Here is a 21,912-nt window from a genome sequence, read left to right on the forward strand (position 1 = left end):
TTTTAAAGCCCACTTGTTTTTGTACTTTGTAGAAGGTGGAACAGCTTCATCAGCCAGGACGTGTTCCTCAGATGCACTTTTCGGCAAACGAAAACGACTCGGTCTTCCTTTCTTTTTCTCAGCCATAACCATCAAATGCAATAAAACACTGCTAACATGGGACAAACAGCTTTCAAAATACAGGCAGAGACTTGCATGAGCTATTTACCATTCCCGCAGGGAATACATTAATTTTGTATGCTTTATTGCATTGTATTTTTAGGCGTGATTGAGAAGTCAGCTCAAAAACTCGTGCTTCGTGTTTCATCAGGGGTTCCAATCACCTCGAAACAATAAAAGCAGTCGGCCCGCGGCCTCGTGCTTTCATCTCTTTCTCGGTTTTTGAAACCCCTGATGAAACACTCGCACTCGTTTTTGATATATTACATCCAGACCTAGAGACAGGCATTCTGCTCCTAATAAATTTAAAACACTGACTGTTTAAGCAATTATAACTTTTCGAAGACTAGACTGAAGGAAAAAAGTTCTTTGTGTTGCGCGGATCTTTCAGAAATATTTATATACAGAAAGGAAGGATTTACGAGCGGTCCAAAAAAGGATGCTAAATTTGAGGAGTAAAATATAGGACAGTGATTTTTCACCTATGGTCCTTTTTTGGTCAACTATGCAGGATATGTGGAGAATTAATGGTCATCTGTGTTCATATATTTATACTGTGCAAGGCATCCAAATTGATGACCACCCAATTAGCTGTACATTTTTTGTTAGGCTGGAAATTTCCGCTTGAATGCAAATGTGAAAATGGGCTAGTGGAAGATAGATAACAACCCCGAAATCCAATTCCATGCTTGTGGAGGCGGTTTTAGAATTATTAATTCAACAAGGAAGCCAGTTGCTACACCTTGATCGGCTGTCATCCCTGTGATTCCAAAAGATGCGGAGTTCGCTGGGTATCATATAACCTGGAATTTATCGAGAGCTTGTGACTTTCATGCAACCTTCTGCGTGACAAACTCACAGTCATAGACGCAAATAAAATCCCTGTGATTCCAAAAGATGCGGAGTTAGCTGGGTATCATATAACCTGGAATTTATCGACAGCTTGTGACTTTCATGCAACCTTCTGCGTGACAAACTCACAGTCATAGACGCAAATAAAGTAGTTGTGCTCCTGGAACTTGGTTACAGTTACTAAACTATGACAAAGGGGTCTTTTGACTCTTGCAGAGGACATTCCACTAAGTCACGACTATTTTCTTCAGTTCGTAGCAGATATTCAGGGACACTCAAGGTCAAAGAGGAGTTAACCCAGTGCGAAAGAACGGTAGGTATTTTCTGTCATTTTTTCACTTTGTTGTTAAAAGCCTTGCCAGGCGTTTTTGCAGTATCATGCCCCCTTTGCTCAGATTGCGTAACGGCACTTAACTCAATCGATTCTCATTCAATTTAAAACACTCCCTATGGCCAGAATTATTTTCTACTGAGTCCAAATAGAACCAAATCGAATAAAACAACATGGATTTCCATTCAAAATATGTGCCTTGTCAAAACACAAAGAAACTAAAGAAGTTGTTATTCTACCAATTACATTTCCTGGGAAATAGCTAAGTACGATCGTGTACTACCTATAGGATCCGACTTCGTTATGAGTATGCCAGTGTACATCATCGTCTGAATTTTAAAGAGCTACTATGATCAAAAAATAAATTTCCTTATTTTTCGAAAGTGTGTTTTCTTAACACCTGACTTGCAAAATTTTGAGCTTTGATGTTTATCCAAAGACTGTTTATTTTGAGTGTGAATTTTGGATTTGACGGTCCGCCATTACTCCCGTTCAAAACGGACCGATTGGGCTTCAGAGGGTTGGATTTAGGGAAAGGAATAGTGGCGTCATTTACTCACTAGCTTCAAATGCAGCTTATTCCGTGGAATGCCTGTGGAGCACAGGCACCCCACGGTAGGAAATTTTTCTTCGCAGTCTGATATGGCAATTAGCCACGTGCTTGTGCTTCTCGCTGAAGTTAAGACCTGTTGGCTGAGGTTTGTTACTTGGATGGGTGACTACACATAAGATCCCGTGTTATTGACGTTTTGTTCTTGTTCCTGTATATATGCCAAACACGAGCTTAAAAGTCTGAAAGGCCGAAACTCCCGTGCTGAATATTAATTCAGTCGCGTACACACGCATTGCATTCTCAAACTAGTGAGTCTCACAGTCATAGACGCAAATAAAATCCCTGTGATTCCAAAAGATGCGGAGTTAGCTGGGTATCATATAACCTGGAATTTATCGACAGCTTGTGACTTTCATGCAACCTTCTGCGTGACAAACTCACAGTCATAGACGCAAATAAAGTAGTTGTGCTCCTGGAACTTGGTTACAGTTACTAAACTATGACAAAGGGGTCTTTTGACTCTTGCAGAGGACATTCCACTAAGTCACGACTATTTGCTTCAGTTCTTAGCAGACATTCAGGGACACTCAAAGAGGAGTTAACCCAGTGCGAAAGAACGGCAGGTATTTTCTGTCATTTTTTCACTTTGTTTTTAAAAGCCTTGCCAAGCGTTTTTGCAGTATCATGCCCACTTTGCTCAGATTGCGCAATGGCACTTAACTCAATCGATTCTCATTCAATTTAAAACACTCCCTATGGCCAGAATTTTTTTCTACTGAGTCCAAATAGAGCCAAATCGAATAAAACAACATGGATTTCCATTCAAAATATGTGTCTTGTCAAATTACAAAGTAACTAAAGAATTTGTTATTCTACCAATTAGATTTCCTGCGAAATAGCTAAGTACGATCGTGTACTACCTATAGGATCCGGCTTTGACATCAGCGTTAACATTTTTATGCTATTTTTTCACTAAGGCTTTGTCACAAACGAGCTAAAAATAGCTATTGTGAACAGTCGAGTGTTACAAGTGTTTTCGACGGTCGCTCTCGATTATGGCTCAGTCGATCTTTTGCCAACGTTATATAATGTAACGTTTGGCTGCCTAATTTACTCATGTTAATTTAATTAAAGACATGTTCCTCAAAGTTTAGAATTATTCTTGGTTCGACAAACTTGCAAGTAGATGTAAACTCTGACATTTATTTTGATTCAACCTTCCAAAATCATCGATTATCAACTTGGCAAGCTTCATGATTTTCTCCTAAGAAGATAAAAATTTGATCTTGTCAGGAACCTTTTCCTAAATATTGTACTCCGACATCCCTCCTTCTCTCTGTGTGATATTTTACCAAAGTCCACGCTCTACAATACACAAAGTAACTACATGAGCTTTCGACTCACTTCAATGAATGAAACGAAGCCAAAGAATCTATAGAACCGACAACAGTAGCATTCAAAGCCACCATTCACAACGATGTTGCAAAGTCGGAGAGGAAATACCCCATAATCCAAAACAGTTTCTTCGCTTAATTGTCACTACTTTCGGCTTAGTGGAAAAGAGGCAGGTTTGGCAGCATGTGAACTGATATCACTCAATCTACTGCTGAGCTCAGCATTTGTCCATTTTTTTATCACAGCTCAGCCCACTCTGCAAAAAGTATTGATTTTTATTCAACGCCTACTGTACCATTCTTTTCATGGTTCTTATTGTACCATTTCTACTTCTGTGCAAGTGAATCACATTTTCCGGTTGCTTCTCAACCTATATACCTCTCGAGGCAAGAAAAGTTCAAATTTCCTGTACATGTGACCTTTATACGTGGAAAGCTTACTTCTGCTGTTAATTCTGATGTCACAATATTGTCAGCCACGATAACCTTTTTTCGGTTAAGACTAGCGTGTAATGAAAGGATACAATCGTTAAGTCAAGGCAAAAAGACGAGGTAAAAGACGAATAGAGAACAACTGACGTAATTGGGGACATATTTGGACGAATTGTACAGTTTTTAACAGCATTAGATAACTGGGATGTGACGTTTTGAGGTATTTCTTGAAAATGGGACTGGTCATGTCCAGTGCACGAGGTAATCACTTCATCGAAACGACACATGTATTTTCGTCAGCTTTAGTGTTCACGTAACAAAATACAATTCTCGTTTTGCAAATCTATTAAACCACTTATAAGATGTTTTGTCTTGGAGATGGAAGTAATTCAAACATAAATCCTATATCCTTTCTACAAGAATTTCGGAGGCCTCTTTTCCGTTGTCCAGTTCTTTATCTATTTCTTCAGTTAAGTCTCATGGAATTTTATTACAGCTAGCCTAGATTTGTTATCCCGATATCCTAACTCATTCATTCAATACATATTTGTTCAGACATATCCATCTTCTCATTCATTCATTCTTCCCTAATATATTTACCTACCTACTGAAGTAATTACTGGGTTGCCAAACCCAGTCGGACTCTCGGTTTCATTGCGTGGGTTTTTACTGGGTTGCCAAACCCAGTCGGAATCTGTCTTTAATTTCGTCGTTTTTTTATTTTTCGTTTTCTTTTTTTTTTTTATTCTTTTCCGTGTCGGTAAAAGTCTTGCCTGTCACTCCCCTGCTAAGTGGTGTCTTTGTGCATAGAGCCTTCTAAGCGTATTTTCTTAGGATCGAGAGGGTAGTGGGAAATGCGTAGATTTCTCTGGTGGACACAGTAGAACGATTAACTTAACCGGCAATGGCGTCGAAAGTCATGTAACGCGAATGGCGTTTTAGTGGATCTTTGAACAAAATGTACCCTTATGAAGCTCAATAATGGCAAGCGAATTGGATACTGAACAAGACAGGTGGTCGAATGTTAGAAGCGACGAGTAATGGACTTCGACAACAATCTGTCGCCCGTCGAGCCGTAATCAAAGTGAGCTGTCTTCCTAAAATTTTGCTAAGTGTGGTGTTTTGTACAACACTCAAACCAAATGAACAGTTCTCTGGTAACTCAGTATGGGTTCAACAAAGACAGAGAAGGAATCCATATAGTGGATCTGTTATCTCAGTTGTCTCGCTATTTGTCAGATTTGTATTTACCTGTTCTCAACTCTGCACAGTCTTCCGGTATAACAATTGGAAATTTCACTAATAAGTCATTGACGTGAATGGCGTTTTAGTGGATCTTTACACAAAATATACCCTCATGGAGCTCAAGAATGGATTGTCAATTGGATAAACAAGACAGCGCTGAAAAATAAATGTCTGGATTTTAAGCGACGAGTAATGGTCTTCGACAACAATTTCATTTTTCGCCTTTGGATATCAAGTGAGCTTTGTTTCTAATATTTTACTAACTTGGTATTATATAAAACACTGAAATCAAATAGCAATTTTTTTATGGATTTAACAAACATTGAAGGAATCGAACGCCTTGAATGTATCACAGTGTTTACTCAAGTCACATCTTAGTTGTCTGGCAATTTACATTTACTGGTATTTTGTACTCACCTCTGCAAAGGTGTAAAATATTTGGAAATGTGACAGTGAAGAATTATTTGAATGAAAGCTGTTGTCGCTTTTCTGCTTCATTGTTTACGGTCAAGGTTCCGAGTCGAAAAGGGTTTGATGTGAACTGTCAAAACTGTACATGTATTTAATTGCATCTCTTGTTTGCACGCACGCAATTGAAATAGGAAGGTATTTTTGCCTCTAATAGTAAATATGTTGTTTGTTTCGATTAATTTTTGGCTGGAAATTTTTTCTTGTCAAACTTTATAAAACTTAAAGAAAAAGAAAACTAACAAAAACAAAACCTTGTATCTTGCCATCGTTTGACACAGATGCTTCAATGTTTCTCCGCCGCGGTATAAACTTCATCACGGAGCCCGCTGATTCCGATGTCACTTCGATTTTGCGCTTTACTTTTACGGCCAAAAGTACAGTAGCGAAATTGAACGTAGCAAAAATATCCCAAAATGTTTGTCGTTGATCGTAACTTTTTATATTCGGGGTTCAAAATTAATGTTGTTTTCATGTCGTAAATGTTGTTGCTGATGACAAAATATTTTATTCTCGATCGACCATACTGAAAACTTCCTTCTGCTGTTCCTAAAAGCTGTGTATCAATATTTATTCATCTTTGCTTCAATATTTGTTTTGAATAAAGCAAGCTAACAAAATCTGTACCTTGCTTAGAACTTTCGGTCCTTTGCTTCTGTTACGGAGTGGTATAATTTGAGATAGACTATTGATCGAGTTACGAATTGAGTTGAGTTTGAGTTGAGTTTGAGTTGAGTTTGAGTTAAGATTGAGTTAATATTGAGTTACGGTTTTTGGCATTTTTGGCACTTAAACCTAATAAATATTAAGTAGAAGTCACTGAGAAGACCATCAAACACCGTTTTCGTGAAGTGCACAGGTGTATATTTGCGAAATGGTTTTAAACTGATCAAAACAATCTTAAAATTTCATGCACGGCAGTATTCTTGTTTAACACTTTACCAGTTTCAGCACTTGGACTTCAGCGGTTATGAGCAAAAAGCGTAATGCGGGCTCACTTCGTCAAATGTTTCCCTCTTTCGTTTACGGCGTTTTGATCGACCATGATGCCGGACAACAAATACGGTTCATCGTAGCCGCCGGGCCGGCTTTAACTGGCTTAACAATACAGCCCATGTATCTCTCTAAGGCATCGTTTTGACGTCGATAGACTTAACAGTAGCAACGAGAAAGATGCCGTGAAAGGTGTGATAATTATAAGATTGTTTTGATCATTGGAAAGCCATGCCATTTTGCAAAATTTTATGCAAATATATCTTTCAACGCGAAGAAAACAGTTTTCGAAGTGACTTGTACTGAATATTTATTACTTTTAATTCCGAAAAACGCCAAAAACTGTAACTCAATCATAACTCAAACTTAACTCAAACTTAACTCAAACTCAACTCAACTCGTAACTCGATGAATAGCCGATCCCGTATAATTTTTAGGTCACCCATCCAAATACTAACCCCGCCGGATAGGGGTTGACTTCAATGAACTTTTGTAAAATACAAAGCTGTCAGACGCTCAAAGTGCACGCTTAAATTGTGGTAAAAGAAGTTGTGAAGGAACTTGGAAATAATCAACATTTCAGCGTAGAAGCCAATGTTATTTTCTTCAATCTTTCTGGGTTTGGTACTTTTCGAGTAACCACATGTCTTCTCAGGGGGCTATTTACCTAAGACTTTAACCATGGCACTACAATGATAGACAATACCAAAACAATATCGTGCACTGTTAGAGCTACATATTACACAAGGACAACTTGAATCTCCTGGAAGACAACACACAGCTGTGTTACTTCACTACCACACGTAAGCAATGCGTGTCAATTTTTTCTAAAGAGGACAGGAATTTCTTCTTTCTGACAAATGATTAATTAATAGGCCGGTAGCAGGGTTTTTTATCCTCAGAAAAGGATCGGTTTCGTCATACGAACGTGTGAGGACCTGAGAGCCAAAGGGCCTCTGCTGGTATGACTTCTGGGTGACCCCTTAAATGGTCTTAATGACCCCCCAACTTGAAAAAAATTGCCTGGAACGCTGCACGTACTACAGGCAACCCAGTGTACCCTCACGGAGGGTCTAGTTTTGTTATTTTCCGTGTCGGGAAAAGTCTTGCCTGTCACTCCCCTGCTAAGTGGTGTCTTTATGCATAGAGCCTTCTGGGCGTATTGTCTTAGGATCGAGAGGGTAGTGGGAAATGCGTAGATTTCTCTGGTGGACACAGTAGAATGATTAACGTAACCGGCAATGGCGTCGAAAGTCATGTAACGCGAATGGCGTTTTAGTGGATTTTTAAGCAAAATATACCCTTATGGAGCTTAATAATGGAAAGTCAATTGGATACTGAACAAGGAAGGCGCTGAAAAAAAATCGGGAATCTTAAAATCGCCGAGTAATGGACTTCGAAAACAATCAGTCGCCCGTCGAGCCGTAATCAAAGTGAGATGTAGTTCTAATATTTTACGAGTGTGGTGTTTTTTACAACGCTGTAATAAAATGGAAAATTCTCTAGTAACTTATGGGTTTAACAAAACAGAGACTTGGATCTGTACTCAATTCTGCACAGTCTTCTGCTAACAATTGGAAATTTCACAAATTCCTGTTAGTCAAAAATTATTTGAAAGAAAGCTTGTTGCCCATTTTTTGCTTGATAATTCAAGTAAAGGGTTTTTCAGTGAAGGGTTTGATGCTAAACACTCGAGGGAAATTTATTTACCGTGTTGCGTTTTTGACACGGAGTGTAATTTGACACGATTGAGTTTCTTGTCTTCAAGCGCGTATTAAATGAAATAGGAAGGGTTTTTTGCCTCTTATAGCACATATGTTGTTTGTTTCAAAAAGCATTTCGCTGGAAAATGGTGGCTTTTATGAACTCATCATGTGTAATATGCGAGTTTAACTGGATAGTTTTTATGGCAATAGTAAAGCATTTTCGTGTCAAAATATAAGGTAAGCGACTCTTTCTGTTGTGTTAACTTAATTAAATATACCAGAATATACCATGGCTCGTAAGTTTGCATTTGTCGTCTGCTGTAAACCTTATTTCCACACTCAAAATTACCTCCAGAACCTACTTTTTGCGTAAAATAAGCTTTTAGAATGATGTTCTTTTCTTCTGTGGTGATACTTGACGATTCGGGAACATTTTGTGAAAAAATACTTATAACGGGTCACACCCGCAACTTGCCCGATTATGCATAACATCCACTTGGCCTTTTGACATCCCATTGAAAAAAACTCGTAAAATATTTGCGGACGGGTCGCTTTCTCTGAAATTTGAAAGGATGATTGCTAACAAATATAGAAAGATTTCCACAATAACTAAAAATTCCTGTGTTAAGCATTAGAATTCGACGAAGAGGTAATGCGACTAAATTTGTTGCGTGCGTTGCTATTTTTATGATTTGACTGTTGTGCAAATTTTGACAGATGATATTAAATTATGAAAAAAAATATCTAGGTAAAGGTAAAGGTACACCTTATTTAACGTCGGAAGTTCCTTTACTCTCTAGAGAGTATTCTCCCAGGAAGCCGACGGATAGATCGTTAAAAAATCTTTATTTTTAGCTGTTATTTGAACATAAAAGATGCAACGCTTGACGAGAAATAATATTTTTGCTAATACTATGTATTTTCCCGGGAATCGGGTTGAAAACGAGTTAACAAATTTGCATACGTGCGTTGAAATGTGATACACGAGGAGAAAGGAATTTCTGACAAATGATTTTGTCATTGTAGTGCAAGATGAAATTTACTTGGGAAGCCAACAATATTCTTTTAACTTCCTGGTTAATCCAATTTTATTGCTGCGACTTGCTAGTGCGAAGATTGTGTACATGAAACTCGCGCTTCTTGCGAATTTTGAGTGTCATGAAATTACATAATTTGCGTGACAATATATCCCTTTTTAATACTCTGACCCAAATACATTCAGATAGTAACAAACTTCATATTTACTTAACCATTTCTTCTGCTTTTGTGCTTGTCAGCATTGTGATTTGCGGTAATTCGCAAGTCTGTTTTTGTATCTCATAGATGTTTAGATTTTCAATTACACGGCCACTCAACCTCTCGATTGTGTAAATAGTTCACCCTGAAGTCAAAATAGATACGTTTCTCAGGAACCCGACAAAGAAGGCCTCCTGGCCCGACAGAAGAAATCTAAATATATATATATATATATATATATATATATATATTACCGTTACTAATTTTTTTTTTCACTAATTTATTTATTTACTTATTTATTTTTATCTCCAAGTATAGTGTATACTGTTTTAGGAGTATTCCTATTAAAGCATTAAAGCTTGAACTTGGTAAACACACTGGCATAAAATTACAGGGTCCATAATAAGAAAACTTCAAAGATTCTGGTATTTAAAGTCATACGATACCATTATAAACTTCGCTGTACATTGAACTCTGTTGTTTTTGAGTTATCCTTCTGTTTGTTGTTCCTGAAATCTATTATGATGACACTCTGGGTGTGTTCTTTTGGGGTGATCCGGATCGTGATCAGTGATCCAAGATTACTCACATGGTTCATCAAAGGAACTGACGAATCCGTGACCACAGAGGATTCATCAGTTCCTTTGATGCACCATTATTCACCACTGATCTTGGATCAGTGATCCTGATCCTGATAACCCCAAAGAAATGCACCCTCTATCTCTATTGAACTTTTTGTTAAAACCTCCAGGTAAAATTGTTAATCTTATTGGGTTAAAAGTTATTAGCAACATTTGATTCATTAAAATATTGCTTGTGTTCAGATATTGTTATGCATCTATCTTTTTTTCCCAAATTCTTCCATTTGCAACCCCATAGCCGCTTACATCAACTAATTTTTATGTGTTTCTTTATTGAAAATTCAGCATTATGATACTTTACTTGCATATATAGTCAAAATTAGTCGTACATTCAAACCAAATCAAGCTCCTAATGTGGCTTCTAGCGAAGGTTTAATCATTTCCTGTATGTCCCAGCCCTTCTGCAAAGTTTTGTGCTCCTGCGCTAGTACACGAAATGCCAAAAACATTCATACGAAATGCTTCCCAGGAGCTGACTTCACATCACTTTCCCTGGACAAACTCAGAACTCAATTTCACTTGGTTACGTAAATCATGACTGAATCTGTCAGCTCACTATAAGACAAGATGCTGACATTTTTTCAGTTCCTTTAATCCTCAGGTTACATGTGCAACCTCTGTTGTCAAAATGACACCTGCAAACTTTACCCAAATAACCCTCATCTTGAAAATAAGCATTTCAGGACGGTTGTATGTCAGTTATCTTATTTTATTGATTGAGAGGAACAAATTTTTTTCTTTTTTTTTTTCTTTTTTTTTTTTTTTTTTTAGATTTTTTTATGAAAAAATATATATAGAGGAGAGAGGAACAATATTGAAAACTAACGGTAATCAGATATTAGCTCTACTAATAGAAACTCAATGACAAAACAGATCCTTTTAATTTGTAACCTTCCCCATCAAAGCAGCTCAATTTCGTAAGCCACACATGTACGCATTGCGGACCTATTTTTTATTTTCCGTGTCGGTAAAAGTCTTGCCCGTCACTCCCCTGCTAAGTGGTGTCTTTCTGCATAGAGCCTTCTGCCCGTATTATTACTGGGTTGCCTATGGGCAAACCCAGTCGAGGTCTGCGTTTAGTTTGTTTGTTTTATTATTTTTTTTTTTATTATTTTTTTTTCCGTGTCGGTAAAAGTCTTGCCTGTCACTCCCCTGGTAAGTGGTGTCTTTGTGCATAGAGCCTTCTGCGCGTATTTTCTTAGGATCGAGAGGGTAGTGGAACTGCGTAGATTTCTCTGGTGGACACAGTAGAATCATTAACTTAGCATGCAATGGCGTCGAAAGTCATGCAACGCGAATGTGGATCCTTATGGAGCTCAATAATGGAAAGTCAGTTGGATAAACTAGGCATGAATCTCAAAAGCGACGAGTACTGGACTTCGACAACAATCTATCGCCCGTCGAGACGAAATCAAAGTGAGCAGTATTTACCTGAAGTACATGGTAATTTGACACAATTGAGTTTCTTGTCTTCACGCACGCAATGAAATAGGAAGAGGTTTTCGCCTCTAATAGCAAATATGTTGTTTGTTTCAATAAAACTTTCGCTGGAAAAGGATTCTGTGGTATTTTCTGCCTTTGTGAATTATAATATCATGTTGTGTATTGAATTTTCGAGCTTAAGGTTGAAATGTGATATGGGAGAAGTTTTTTAGTATTGCTCTGTAAGCAGGAAGGGTTCACAGGCCTGTTGAAAGCGTGCTTGAGTTTCAACAAAATGAGCCCCAAAATCAGTGAAAACTTGTGACGCAGATGAATAATAAAGTAGCTGCTATTTCCAAAATGATGGAATTACCTGGTGATAATAACGTCGTACGCGTCTTGGAGGATCATGACTAAAACACCACACGAGTACATACGGGTAACATACGAGTAACATACGAGTAACATACGGAACATACGGATACATACGAATACATACGACTAACATACGACTAACATACGAGTAACATACGAGTAACATACGGATACATACGACTAACATACGGATACATACGAATACATACGAGTAATACGAATGTTTTTCTCATAAAGGAAGCTCTAGTTATAAGCCTTGCAAGCATTTTTCACGTCAGCAAACACGTACCCGGCTCAGTTTGAGGGGGGGGGGGCGGGGTGGGGTGGTGTTGATAGACCCTCCAAGGCTTTCGTTAAATTTAGTCACAGTAAAATAAATTCACATGGAGTGCAAAGCCCTTAAGGCGGCGAAAGACGAGATACAAAAACCCTCAACTTGTGGTGCAACATCGTTTCGTTGCAAGTTCTGGTCGATGTTTCGCGTTTTTCACTTTGCGTGATCAACTTGACCCGCAAAAAAAAACATTTGTTGCGAGTTGAAGAAATGCAGGGCGCTGAGTGGTTGATTTGCTAGTACAAGAGCACATTTGTTGCGCGACAAGTTGTGAGCTTGATGAAAAACGAGCAACAAAGCCAAGATTTGTTGCTCAGAGTAGGTTCGCGCTCTACTTTTCGCAACAACTTTCTTCAACCCGCAACAAATGTTTTTGTTGCGCGACAAGTTGATCATGCAAGGTGAAAAACGGGAAAAATCGATCCAAACTTGCAACGAAATAATGTTGCGCGTCAAGTTGAGGGTTTTTGTACCTCGTATTTCGCCGCCTTTAGCTTGCGCAACAAGATGACAATATATTTTGGATGTTGCTCTCGTAGATGATTATGACTGTCAGGCCAGTTTACATTTAAGACACGTAAGGAAGTCAGAGCAGGTCTGTCATAATCTTTTACCCCATTTAAGCTTTCTGGCTTGATTTTGCACTGTTTTATCATAGGCAACTTAAGCTGAAATAGCGAAATCAAGATGGCGGATCTGATGACGTCAGATGACATCAGCGACATCCAAAATATATTGTCATCTTGTAGCGCAAGCAAAGGGTTTTGCACTCCATGTGAATTTATTTTACTGTGACTAAATTTAACGAAAGCCTTGGGGGGTCGATCAACATCCCCTCCCTCCCCCCTCAAACTGAGCCGGGTACGTGTTTGCTGACGTGAAAAATGCCTGCAAGGCTTATAATTACAGCTTCCTTTATGAGAAAAACATTCGTATTACTCGTATGTATTCGTATGTATCCGTATGTTAGTCGTATGTATCCGTATGTTACTCGTATGTTACTCGTATGTTAGTCGTATGTTAGTCGTATGTATTCGTATGTATCCGTATGTTCCGTATGTTACTCGTATGTTACTCGTATGTTACCCGTATGTACTCGTGTGGTGTTTTAGTCATGATCGTCTTGGAGAGTAAATTTTGACTTTGCATAAACAAGAGTTGGGCGATTGTGATCTTTGTTTTGACTTCGCTCATTTCATTGTCAAACTTTATAACACTTGACAGAAAAAGAAACTTACAAAAACCCGGTATCTTGCCATCATTTGACACAGATGCTTCACTGTTTGGCGAGTAAACATGCCGCGGTAACTTAATCACGGCGCCCGCTGAATTCCGGCCATGTCACTTTCGATTTTGCAATTTACTTGAACGTAGCAAAAATCTCCCAAAATGTTTGTCACTGATCGTAACTTTTTATACTCTATATTCATGGTTCAAAATTAATATTGTTTTCAGGTCGTAAATATTTTACTCTCGATCGACCGTTCCGGAAACTTCCTTCTGCTCTTTCTAAAAACTCAATAGTTATTTGCTTTTGCATCAATATTTGTTTTGCATAAAGCAAGCTAACAAAACCTGTACTTTGCTGAGTTCGCATTTGTTAGCGTTAATAGTATTTTCGGTCAGATCCTTGTATTTTAGGAGGGGTTTATTGTTTTTGGTCTCCCATCCTGATACTAACCCCGCCCGAAAGGTTTTAACTTCAGTGAATTTTAGTATTACAAAGCATTCAGATGCTCAGAGGGCACACTTGTGGTGAAAAGAAGTTGTGAGGGAACTTGAAAATTATCAACATGTCAGCCCAGAAGCCAATGTTTCTCGCTTCTCTTTTATTTGTTATTCTTCGGAGACTGGAATGCTGTATTTCAATACCACACAACTCAGTGGCTTCTGATTTTCTGTAACACGTACCACAGGCAACCCAGAGTATGCTTCACGGAAGGATCTCGTTTACTTAAAATTTAAGGTTAGTACTCCGGCAGGTTTCTTAGCCATTTTGACGTCATCAAAAATATGAATTGATTCCATTGAATGGAACTATCTCTTACAAACACTTCAGTTCTTCAACTTCGGCCACGACATTCAAAAATTGGATAAAAATTTTCTATAATAATGTTACTAGCTGTGTTCTCAATAACGGTCATGCCTCAACTTTTTTCTCCCTACAGCGGCGAGTCAGACAAGGTTGCCCGTTGTCTAGCTTCCTCTTCGTTCTCGGTATAGAACTCCTCTCTAGATCTATAAAAAATGATCCCACTATCAAAGGTATCCAAGTCAACAAGCAAAAGCTTAAAATAAGTCAATATGCCGACGACACAACAGTATTTGTCCGTGACCTCGACTCCGTTACGAGTCTATTGAAGGTGTTAAACGATTTCAAAGAGCACTCTGGCCTAGAAATAAACACACTAAAACCGAAGCAATGTGGTTAGGTGAATGGAAAGACAGAACAGATGAACCTTTTGGTTTTAAGTGGCCAAAAGAACCTGTCAGTGCTCTTGGTGTCTTTTTTTCTTTCAACCAAGAAAGTGCTAACAGCCTGAACTTCGGTAAAAAAATAATTAACCTCCAAAAAACGCCGAACACTTGGCAACGGAGAAATCTAACTCTGTATGGAAAGATAAACATCGTTAAAACACTTGGGATATCTAAATTAATTTACTCAGCCTCCGTGCTCCCTGTTCCAGATCACTATATTCAAGAAATAAATATGCTAATTTTCAACTTTATCTGGGCAGGGAAACCCCCTAAAATCAAAAGAAACACCATAATTGGAAAGAAAAAAGATGGCGGTCTGAAAATGTGCGATTTTAAGATCATGGAAAAAGCGCTCAAAATAGCTTGGATCGACTGAATTCAAGACGAGTCACAAGCTTCCTGGAAAATTATTCCTAACCAGTTCTTTCACAAAATGGTGGTCTTGCCTTCCTAACAAAATGTAATTTCGCAACAAGTACACTAGACCTTGATGATAAACTTCCCATATTTTATAAAAAGGTGTTAGATTATTGATGCGAGTTCAAAATCTCAACGGGCAGCGATTCCAAATCAAATCCTAAAAACGAAATAGTGTGGAATAATAGGAAAATTCTTGTAGGAAAAAAGCCTGTTTTTTACCAAACTTGGTATGGCGCTGGCATTACCAAGATAAGCGACATATTAAACCAAAATCAGGATTTTTGAAGTGGCATGAATTTGCCATAAAATTTAATTTGAATGTTTCTTTCACCACATACTATGGCCTAGTTAACGCAATCCCAAAAAAAATGGAAACTAATCTTAGAAACCCTATTCCAAACGACACACACGACACCACTGTAAACAGTCTAAAAACCAGTTCTATTTACTCCTCTCTTTTAAACACCGTCTTCGTTCCTCCCACTGCCGAAAGGAAATTCTACGCCATGGTTTTACAGAAAGTACCATCCAGAACGTTATCTTATGCCATTTAAAGTCACAAATGAAGTTAAAGTAATAATGTTTCGATATAAAGTGATTTATAACGTGCTTCCAACCCGCGCTACACTCTACCGAGACCGCATTTCAGAAAGCCCCTTATGCAACTTATGCAATACGGAAGAACAAACGCTGCATCACCTGCTAATAAACTGGACACTAACAATCGATTTTTGGATCCTGTTTCAAGACTGGTGGTACCAAAAAACAAATGAAACAATAACGTTATCCACAAGTCACATACTATATGGCTGGCATGATAGGACAAAGCATTGGCAAGTCCTAAATTATAGTCTACTGATAGCCAACTATCGCATTTTCTGCACAAGCCTTCGCGGAGATGTCTTAGATTTTCAAAATTTCCAAAAAGTTCATCACAGGAAAACTTGAAATCCTAAAAGAGATCGCCACTGCAAAAAACGAACTTCCGAAATTTTATCGCACGTGGGCGTTTTTACTGTAATTTTATATGCTGTTGATGTTTAGGTTAATTTACGTTTAATTTCATATCTATTATTTAGCTCTATCCACCTATATATCTTTTTTTTTTTTCAAAAAAGTAGTAATTTTATGAAACAAAAAAACAAAGAGTATTTAAAAGAAATGTAACAGTTTTGTAACTTGTATGTATACGTGTAATTTTTCTATAATAGAAAATTGCATTGTAATTTATGTATTGTAAGTATGTATTTAAGCATTGTAAGTAGTGTATGCATGTAAGTAAAGTATTAGTACTGTATGTAGTGTAAGTGATAAATAAAAAAAAAAAAAATATATATATATATATATATGAATTTTCGCAAATTAACTGCGGTAATAAACATGCATTTTTACAAGGCGTTGAAACTTGAATTTTTTTGTACAGCAACAACACGAAATCTAGTAAACGGATCGAAAAATATAGGAACGATTTTGAGGTTTTGGCAAATCATTGCTTTGATTTAGATTGTGAAATGAGAGATACGTAGTTAGTAGGCATGGAAACGTTCTTGGAGAAACGTGAAAAACTCTAAATTTTCTAAAAGGGCCAGATGTCATCACGAAAAAGGATTTATTGTTAAAAGCTTTGTTCGTTTTTTCAATCTCCAAGTGAACTAAAATGATATTTAGAATTCAAGTTTTATGGTAGCTTCGCGAAACGTTCAGTTAAAATGCGTTCTAGCATGCCTTTCGCTGACTGCCGGTTGCGTTATATTTTCGGCTAAGTTAATTGATTGTTATTGATTGCATGAGCGGACGGTGAAAAATCGTATGCGCATCATACTTCGATTTAATTGACCGTGACTTTTTCTTTTTACATTGCCAGTGTACATCATCGTCTGAATTTTAAAGTGCTACTATAATCAAAAAATAAATTTCCTTATTTTTCGAAAGTGTGTTTTCTTAACACCTGACTTGCAAAATTTTGAGCTTTGATTTTTATCCAAAGACTGTTTATTTTGAGTGTGAATTTTGGGTTTGACGGTCCGCCATTACTCACGTTCAAAACGGACCGATTGGGCTTCAGAGGGTTGGATTTAGGGAAAGGAATAGTGGCGTCATTTACTCACTAGCTTCAAATGCAGCTTATTCCGTGGAATGCCTGTGGAGCACAGGCTCCCCACGGTAGGAAACCGGTCGCGTATCTTTTTCTTCGCAGTCTGATATGGCAATTAGCCACGTGCTTGTGCTTCTCGCTGAAGTTAAGCCCTGTTGGCTGAGGTTTGTTACTTGGATGGGTGACTACACATAAGATCCCGTGTTATTGACGTTTTGTTCTTGTTCCTGTATATATGCCAAACACGAGCTTAAAAGTCTGAAAGGCCGAAACTCGCGTGCTGAATATTAATTCAGTCGCGTACACACGCATTGCATTCTCAAACTAGTGAGTCTTTGACGTCATGAATATGTTCTCCTTGATCCAGCTCTCTCAGCCAAGACTTTAAAATCATTAAGTAATGACGGACAAATTAATAGGAAAATTTCAGTTAAAATCATGAACAGATTTCTTCTTTAAATCAAGGCTTAAAACTTGAGCCACTTAGTGTTAAGTTAACAAAGTTTAACCCGTCATTGCGCAGTCACCAGTTTAATTTTAGACGGAGTTAGAATGTGGGGGAAAACACCGAGTAATCAATTTACTGTATATGAGCTCAGTTTTCTCATTTGCATTACAATGTAATTTAACGAGGGTGCGAGGCAATTTCGGGTAAAAACTACAAAATAGCCCGAAATTGCCTCATATACATGCTAGATTACATTGTAATGCAAATGAGAAAAACTAACCGTGAAAAGGGCTATTTTTTCTCAATAGAAACCTGAACAGTACAATTGACCGAGTCGAAAAATATCATAGTACTTTTTGTTTGTCTTCCCAAATTTTGCACAAGCATTGTTTTCGTTTTCAAATTTGGGTGGACAAACAAAGAGTATTATGGTATTTTCCGCTTCGGGCGATTCAGGCGTCTTCAACGGGATTCGAACCCATGACCTCTGTGATGCTGTTGCAACGCTCTACCATCTACCATGTTGCGTGCATGTGTTCCCGTGACTCGATGAAAGAAATGTCTATATATTTTAAAGTGCGGGCTGTAAATGAAAGAATTTATCGCATCGAAGAAAGTTTTGTCCTCAAAGAGTCACATTAGCCTTTTTTTTTCTACGAACTGGTTAATTACTCGGATCCTTATTTTAAGGAAAACAATGAGAAGGAAATTGGAAAAGAAGAAAATCGTTAAGTGGACACTGTAATTTTGTTTCATTTTGCTTCCATGCAAAGCAAGCCAGAGAAGTCGCATGAACACTGGTGCATTTCGTGATTTATGGTTACTCGTGATGTTTTGAAAGTTCTCAAAATTGCAGGAGCCGTTCGTAGGTGAGTGCAATTTGAGAACTTTCAAAGCATCAGGAGTGACCATGAACCACGACTAAATGCTCAAATAACACCGTTTTATTATTATTATTATTATTATTATTATTACATGCTCAACAAAATTACTCCATCGCTGTGTTTCCTCGGCAACTTCCACACTGCTCTCTATAACCTATTTATGCATTCTTCATTGGCAAATCAGAAACGCGATATTCTGTTGGGTTTATGTAGGTTACAAACAACCAAGTCTCTCCCTCAATTGAAGAATCATTCTTAATTGTCTATTTCTTCCAAGTGAAGTATCATCATTCATTTTGGACACTGAAAGGTTGATAGGGATCATGGGAAATTAAGATATTTCTTTTAAAAGCGGAACCCCAATATCTTGAGTCGCAGGACTCGAACCTGGGAACGTGTGATTAATAGCCCCTTCACTTAATCACTAGCTGCGAGGTTATCATTTTTTATTAATGTCAATAATTTTTTCTTCCAAAAGTGCCGCTGTAAACGTGTATTAACACCCGCTAAGAAGCAACCTTACACAGTGAAAAATGTCGGATACGAAACTTCAAGACAAAGCTAACCATTTTAAAATCAAGCTTTAGACTTAACCATTATTCAGCAATGATTTTATATAGAGACTAATTAGTTTAGGTAAATAATCGGCACATTTTTAGTCAATTGATCTTTAGTGGTTAAGTGGATAAAAACAGTTCCTTCAAAGTGGGTGCTCCGGGTTCAAAACCTGTCCAGGGGCTGCATTTACTTTTTTCTTTTTATTTGCTACCACAAGTCCTGGGACAGAGTAATCTAAATGGAGGATTATACTTCATTTGGAGCAAATTGACAATGAAGGATAACCCTTCATTTGAGAAAGAGATCGTGTTAGTTTTTGCTCAAGGGGGCCTGGAAACCGCTACAACTCCAACAGAAAACAGTTTGAAAATAGACCTTTCATTGCTTCGGCCACTACTGTCATGGTCATTGATGCGTTCGTTAGATTATGTATACCACTAGAGTTGTCGTGCACGGCCGCCTTGCTAATTTAACCTTTCTTACGGCAAAGTCAGTTGCTAATTATTTGGATATTTCATAGTACTGTGTGAATATAGGAATTTTTGACAAGTAAACTGCAGGGTACGGGACATGGTTAACGTTATTTTCCATTGTAAGGCCGATTGCAAGGAGCGAACCTTCAAGGAGACCTTGGCCCCCTATAAATTTCTATAAATGAAACTCTTTGAAATGCTCTTTACATCATTTCGGTTTGGAGAAGAAAAAGACTGAGATCGATTATTCCATCATTAGTAAACAAAAAAGACGATGTGACTCCTTGTTAGTTTGAATGATTTATTGCGCGTGATTATCTTGAGTTTCTCAGTCAATTCAGCTCTTCCTTAGATACCCAGGTTAAAAAAGAGAAAAAGCAGGGAAAAGAAAAAAGCGAAGCCAAAAAACTTACTGAACTGATTTTGCAGCGTCAAAGTAGCGGACATGAAATGGTAAAAAACCGGAAGCGGAAATATCCAGCCTCCGGCCTCAAACGAAAACCCTGGGCAGTAACAAACCACCTTAGCATTAAAAGGATTTAGGAGAATCCTCGCTCTTCTTTGTATTGAGTCTGTGCATCGGTGCTCAATCCTAAGTGCAAATCACTCATATTCTTGTCCAGAGAGCAGAATGCATCCGAGGCACTGATTACCTCCTGGGTAATACTTACGCTTTAAGGGACGCTCTGACGAAAGGCTAACGATCGAAACGTTAGCTCGCTAGTCTTTCTTACGATAATGAAATTTACCTTTATCAGTCAACTCTAACCTTAACTAACTTTCCGTAATCCTAACCCTCTTCATTTTTCACGTCCTCATCATCGCCACGGCTAAATCAACAGATCCCTCGAATTTACTCTATTCTTCCTTCAATACACCAAATCATTACCTGCTGTCTCCAGGGAAAGCTAGGGACGTCATGACAATCTCTACTCTTCTTTTCCAAAACGATAAGATCTGCTGTGTCAGGGCAATCTACTATTGGTCTGAATGGAAATTTCCTTTCCCTTCTCGATTACTCTTCTGGAAAGTGTACGTCCATATTGCTTTCAGGGGTCTCAATAGATCACCATCACGGCACATCATGATCACCTTCTTCGGCTTTCGTTCATCTTGTGTTTGGGCTACTTTAGACCATTTACTTAACAAATACTGAACTTCTCACCTCTCGGTGGTACCTGCAGCAGAGAGCGCTATCTTAGGTTTTGTCAACCTATTTCTTTAAAAGCATCGATTTTTTTAAGTTATTCCTTTTCCAGCCATCAGCCATTGCTCATCAGTTCAGCCTCTTTTACTAACTAGCCACACCCTCAATCACAAAGACAATTCACCCATATTACATGCATGCACTTTTTCTGCTCGCACCCCAATATCCTCTCCCGAGGCTCACCCTTCCTTCCTTAAACTCCTGAGTATATTATACATCAATTCCTGCACCACACATCTTCCTGCTGATAGGATCGTCGCCTACTTTGAGTATTTTCTAGTCATTCTATCGGAGACACTCAATTGTTCTCTGGTCAATTCAATCAATCAAGGCGGTAATGGTTTGCTAACTCTTCGAAAGTCCTCCTTAGTCAAGTTCTTCCTTACCTTAGGGCACTGCGTCTCATCAGCTTGAAGAGGCGAATGATCTGGGATCATTCTAGACTTCTGTCACTTTCATTCTTTGTCACGCAATGGCCGTTTCCCACAATTGCGTGACAAAACACGAAAAGCGTGCGGTTCGCCTGATTATTACGCTAGCTCTTGGCTCATCTCATCTACTTAGCACCAATCCCAAGTTAATACATACTTCACTTCATGTGGCCCTTGATGCAGCTGCAACTCACGCTGTTTGCTGATGAAGAAAAACGCAGGCTCATATTCTCCTAATTTTTCTTTCGATTTTCCCGTTCCGCCGTAATATTACTTTCTTGGCATTTCAAAATTATATCCAAAAATATTACACATGCAAATAGCAGGCTATATATATCAACATTGTATTGCGTCTTGCGTCAAATTAATGATTAAAAAAGCGTAAAATAATAGGGACATGAGTTCGTGTCCAGGGCGAAAACAACCCGTTTAAGGCATAGTCGTTATCGCTCGCAGGGAAAAACATTTGCTACTGACTTATTTTATGCTTGTCCAATATTTTAAAGGACAAGACCGGACTTGTTCTTCGAAATGCGACATAACTAAACATTGGTCACCAACAACAATGAATGGCTTGTTTATTGAGGAACTCTAACTTCTATAATTATTCGATTTGTCATTGCGAGTTTATAAGACTAATGCGAAAAAGCAACCGTTAGCACACCGGCCTAAATCGTATCAGGGGTGGTTCTAGGGAGTGTTCAATTTGCTACTAGGAAGCAAAAATAAAGGTAGCGCTATGGTTTTTCCCTATTTAACACAAATCCCGTGATTTTG

The 21,912-nt window shown here is 38.1% G+C and overlaps 1 protein-coding gene across 3 annotated transcripts in view; it reads left to right on the forward strand.

The window, feature by feature from the left end:
- The first annotated feature begins 883 nt into the window (after window positions 1-883).
- Window positions 884-21,912, forward strand: part of LOC138024564 (uncharacterized) — a 29,160-nt gene continuing 8,131 nt past the window's right edge. The window contains exons 1-2 of one of the 3 annotated variants that reach the window (XM_068871788.1): window positions 884-1,328; window positions 2,459-2,518. The gene's annotated coding sequence lies outside the window, so the exon portion shown is untranslated. Of the gene's footprint in view, window positions 1,329-2,312; window positions 2,519-21,912 lie in introns of those variants that run through there. The other 2 variants (XM_068871786.1, XM_068871787.1) reach the window with 2 other exon arrangements.

The sequence above is a fragment of the Montipora capricornis genome, chromosome 11 (genome assembly GCF_036669925.1).
Source record: "Montipora capricornis isolate CH-2021 chromosome 11, ASM3666992v2, whole genome shotgun sequence".
Taxonomy (NCBI): Eukaryota; Metazoa; Cnidaria; class Anthozoa; order Scleractinia; family Acroporidae; genus Montipora; species Montipora capricornis.